Below are 5,648 nucleotides of genomic sequence, written 5' to 3' on the forward strand. Positions count from 1 at the left end.
CCTTTCTTGTGCTGTCTTCATATCTCCCCATCTAGCTGGAACTCAAAGCACAGATTATGTGATGCAACAGATTTCATCTCCAGCGCTCGGGCTTGGTGTGTTCCTCTTGCTTTCTCAGGAGCCTCCCATTCCCCCTTAGCACTGCTTGGAAAAATCATTGTTCAAGTCACCACAAGCTCTTTTCATTGCTTTTGGACATGAATCATCCATCATTCCGGGTCAGATTCAGAGTCACAAAGAGCTGGAGTTTTGGATTCTTTTCCTTTTTCCTAAGTACTGTTCCCTGCTCTTAAAAGCTGATGGCTCAGTGAGGGGCAAGGACAGATGGATGCTCTCCCCTTTGGGCTGTCTGTGGCTCTTCAGGCAGTATCTGGCTGGCTAGGAGCCCATTTGGGCTCTTTAGCCTGAAAGGGAGGGAAGGGAATGCTCTGGGCTTTGTCTTTGAGGCAGCTGGTTTCTAACCTTGCTGCAATGGGTGGTGATTTGAAGAAGGTCCCAGTTATGAAGTGCTGTTTGATTGCCTGTCCCCCAGCATCCCCACCAGACCTGACCCATTGCCCCAGAGAGCAGCAAAACCACATGCATGGCGTGAATGCAGCCCTCCAGCCTCAGCCGTGGAGTGCTGAGGGCAATGCCCTGCTGAGATTTGATCTGTAACAGGCATTTTGGGTCATGTAGGACCTTCAGAAATACCCACCTCTAGGCTTTTCTAAAACACCCCCAGCCACCAGCCACAATCCAACCCATTTAGGTCATACCCTTGGCTTTCCCCCTGACTAAACACTGCTTTCCAATGCAAAACCTGCCCATGCAAACAGAAAATGCTCGCTTTGTGAAGCAATCACCTTCAGTCCGGGTCTGAAAACGCTCCCCCCCCACCGGAGACCAGCACCAAGCACCTAAAAACGCTGCAGGGCTGGAGCAAAACGGAGTTAGGAGGACACCGTGTGACTGCTGACCCCAACTGCAAGCATTTTCATTTCCTGTCCCACTTTGGGTGCAGGGAACCGTTTCTCTGAGGGCCTCCTAAGTTGTTTGTGGCTTTTTCAGCTGTTTCACTGCATCCCTTTTCTTTGCTGGAAGAGGAATCATCAAGGTAACCTAGGCAGCCTCTGGAGTGTAATTGGCATTGGTTTGCTGCTCTATTTGGGGCTGGGAATGTGACAGTGCCTGATGTGCAGCAAGAACATGAAACGCAAGGAGCAGGACATCACCCTCTTGGCCCTGCACAGCATCCCACTGGGAGCAGGGAGTTTCCAGGAGGAATGCTGTGGTCCAGGGATGAAGGGTATAAATGCACCTCCAGGATCACAGAATCATGATGCTGGGTTGGAAGGGACCTTAAAGCTCATCCAGTTCCAAGCAGTGTTTAAGGCCAGGTTGGACACAGGGGCTTGAAGCAAGCTGCTTTAGTGGAAGGAGCCCCTGCCCATGGCAGGGGTTGGAATGGGATGAGCTTTAAGGTCCCTTCCAACACAGACCTTCCATGATTCTCTGATTCTATGTCCATATGTGCACATACATACAATGTAAATAACAATTCTAATATATAATAGAATGACTGCAAATAATTGAAATGTTTATAGGTGAGAATACATTATATTTAATATGTCTATAGTATGTATTACAAGAATAATTAAACAGCATTATGATTATACTTACATAATTATATATTGGGTAATTATATATTTGCTTAGGATTTATAATATTTACTAGCCATTTTGTTTATGTATGTCTACATATGACTGTGTGTACAACATCATGTTTACTACATATCCCCCCAACATAAAAGAGCGAGGACCTTCCCCACCTTGCCTGTTCCATCCTGCTATGGAGCTGTTGGAAGCTGTTGAGTTTCTCCTTCCAATGGAACCAAACTGAGCTTCAGCAATAGGGAGCTTTCCTTCCAGCGCTTGCTGTGCACTGCAGATTGGGTTGTTTACCAGCTGGAGGATTAAACAGACTTCCATTGAAGGGAAAAAAGTATGTAAGTGCTTTCAAGTATGTCTTGGAAGCGGTGTCTCGCTTGGAGGAGGCTTTTCAGGCTTGCTTGTGTTTGCTGGCTGGCACTTCACTTGTCCTTGGGAAGGATGCTGCATCTCACAGAGAGTGGTTTCTGGAAAAATACTGCATTAGGATGGAGGCAGTGAGCGGAAGCTGATGGGGAGAAAGAGGAATGCTTTGAGTAGCCCTGAAAACAGCTACTCTGGTAGCTGCTCCCATCTCTCTCTATGGCTACTGACAGCTCCTTCTTTGCAAAGAGAAACCCTTCTGTATCCAGGAACAGGGAGCCCCTCTGTCCCCGATGCACCCAAACAAGGGATGCAAGGCAGGCACCCATTCCCCCCCCCCCCCAAACTCCAATGCCCTTCCTCAGTCCCATCCGCTGACATGAACCTGAGATTTAGTTCATTGGAGGACAAGTAGTGGTTGATCTCAGGAGTGAGCCTAAACTGCTCTGCTGATCCAGTGGGAAGCCAAAACAAAGGGAGGGAGGGAGGTAGATAGATATATAGATATATAGACAGATAGATAGATACAAATACATCTCCATTGTTTCCCTGCCTCCTCCTGCAGCCTGAATGAGCTGCACAAAGCACTTTTCTTTCTATTTCTGCTCTGTACAAAACCAGCCAGTCTCATTCTGCTGCTCTCACACTCCACATCTACCTTTATTGCCCCTAGAGATTAAAACAAGGTAAACCTTTGACTGGGATCCCATAGCCTTTGATGGGTTTCTCAGCCCAGGGCAAGTGCTGAGCCCACACAGGAAGGGCAGCAGCCGGGGACTGAAGAGCAGCAAGAAAAGGAGCTTTCTCCCATCTCTTCCTTTTTAAGGATGTTGCCTATTTGGGAGCTGTGAGGATTAAACACAAAGCCCTGTCAGCTCAAAGTGGGGTGCTGGTGATGGTAGTGGGGTGGCAACAGCCCAGTGAGGAGCTGGGCACAGCAGTGACACAGACACAGCAGCACAGGAGCAATACCCACCGCCTACAGTGGCTTCCTTGCTGTGTTAGGTGAAAGACAGAAATCACTGCGAAACATCCATACCCGGCCTGGGCTCCGCTGCCCTGTGAGTTTTGTAAAGGAAAAGGCAGGAAAGCACTCCAATACAACACCACAGGGCACAATAAAACCAGGTAGGGACTCCTGTGATGTTCTGAACCACAGAATGGCTTGGGTTTGAAAAGACCTTAAAGATCATCTAATTCCAACCCCCAACTGAGGATCCTGCAGGCATTTAAGCATCAAATCTCTGCTTTTCAGAGGAAGGAAAGGGGATGATGCCTGGACAATGCAGTGGCTTCTTGCCTGGCTGTGCTTGGTACCAGGGGCAGGAGCAGTGCTTACAATCACTGGGAGGGATGGGGGTGCTTCCTCAGAGGAGCAGGTCCCGATGGAGTTACAGGAATGCTGATCCCAGCATGCTCCAGGGTTATGTATAACCTTTGTTAGCAAACACTCTTTCTCATTTGCACGGGGAAAGGAAGGAGGAAAGAGTCAACAGGCTGAACAGCCAAATAATTACCCTTTCACTGCCCTTAGAAACAGCAAAGGGATAAAATTCCCTTTTTATTGAAACCATTTCCTTTGCTTACATCTTTTCTTTGGAGGCTGGAAGCAATTTTCAGTCTTAAGCGTGCTCCCTGCACTAAGTGCCCGAGGCCGATGCTTGGCTGCTCACCAAGGGGTACCCGGGAGAACAGCACATCTTGCCAGGCCCTTGGTGATCTCCCCACATCAGCTCGTAGCCCCAACACCTCCTGCAATGGGGGAACCCCAAGCCCAGCATGGGCAGGGTGCAGCACAGGTCACCCCAGCCCAGCTGGGTCCCACAAGTAGGACACAGATGGCATCTATTACGTGTTCCCATCCATGTCCTATGTCAACAGTGACAGCCAGAACAAACCAAGCTCTGCCCTGGTGAAGGGGTGCACCGGTGCCAGGGCTTTGTTGCAATCACATGGCAGAGGAGCACCCATGTTCTGGGCATCAGGAATTGGTGCTGGAGGAGGGTGGCTGGGTCGCTTGTAGTCTGCACCAGCCACAGAATCCAGTCTGGGGCTTTGGGAGGATTTAACAGCACAAATCTATGCTATTAAAAGAAACCATTTCACATACCTGGGTCCCTGCAGAGGGCCGGGATGTCCTCAGCATCCTCACCTTAGGACCAGCTTTACCTGATCGATGCCAGCAGCAAAAGCATCATAGTCCAGAGAAGTCTCCAAGGCAGTGGGGACATGCAGCAAGGAGGAGAAAAGACCATGTTGGGGCAGGAGTTATTTGCCAGAACTGCTGAGGCCAGTGCCAAAGAGCTAATAAAGGTTTACAAAATAAAACCCTAAGCTCAAGTTCTTGTAATATAGATGTACCTATCTCCTCGTGCAGCCCCCTCAAACTGGGACTGGCAATCAGAAAGCTTTGCTTTCCCTGCAGGCCCCCCCTCAGTTGCTGCTGTCATTATCACACATGAGTGTCAGAGCAGAGCTGACAGCAACGGGCTGCAGCCAGAGATAAAGCCCTGAAGCTTGAGATGGGGAGAACATGTGCCTTGAATGCTGACATCTCCCCCACCATGGAGCTGGCATGTGGGGTAATTCATCCTTTGTAACAAAACAAGGAAGAGGGGCTTACCTTATGTTATTCCAGGCAGTGCTTTCCCCCACACCTGGCAGCCTTTTGCAGTTGGGGACCTTCAGCCACATACTGATCCCATGCAGGGGACTTGGCTTTGCAGCAGCTCTGGGAGATTGCAGCAGCTCAAGCAGCAGAGAACCACCCAAGGCCAGGAGGTACCCAACACAGCTCAAATATACCTGTTCAGGAGCTGGTCCTTGGACAAGGCAGCAGGATGGGGATCTGACCTCCCCATTTCCCTCCTCCAACACATACAAAGTAGATGATTATAGAAGTTGAGATCTAGTGGCAGTTGGTCCACAACCTCAACTCCTCAGTCTTAGGCATCTGAAGGACTCCACTGCTTCTTCAATTCCAGTGAATACTGAATATCCAAGCCTCATCCGACCTTAATTCCGACCTGAAAGATGTGAGTTGCAGAAAGCTGCTCTTTGTTAGGAAACACTGATTTTCCTGAAGCCCTGTTAAAATTGTGTGGTCCAAGCCTGAATGGACGAGAAAGAAACAAGCAAGCAGGAAGTCCTACCTGTCAAGTTTGAACTAGGAACAGGCAGAGCCATGGCAAGGAAAACCAACCCCCAAATCCACAGCATTACCCTTTTTTTTAACCACTTTATTCACGTGTGTCCATTTTAAACTACTGGACAATTCATACACTGTAAAAAAAAAACCCTCCTATCCCCAAAATGCACTCGATCCAGCTCGTCAGTCAGACAACAGGAGGTAGGCAATATCCCGCTGGACATGAGCCAGCAAGGAGCTCACTGCATCAGATCCTCAGGATCCGTGTGATGGAGATGAGAGGAGTTTCAAGACTGGTTCCTCTCCTCCTCCAGGGATGCGACAGGAGAGGAAAGGAGGGTGAATACGGTATTTCCCTTGGTGGAAAGTCAGTCCGATGGAGAGGCTGCGACATCCGCTTGCAGGATCAGATGCAGTGCCCTTGGCAGGCTTCGGAGCAGCCTCAGGGGCTGTGTCCGTGCTAGGACTGAAACCAACCACAAAGCTCC

The sequence above is a fragment of the Pezoporus occidentalis genome, unplaced genomic scaffold (genome assembly GCF_034315485.1).
Source record: "Pezoporus occidentalis ecotype Australia unplaced genomic scaffold, CSIRO_AGI_Poc_V1 ctg114, whole genome shotgun sequence".
Taxonomy (NCBI): domain Eukaryota; kingdom Metazoa; phylum Chordata; class Aves; order Psittaciformes; family Psittacidae; genus Pezoporus; species Pezoporus occidentalis.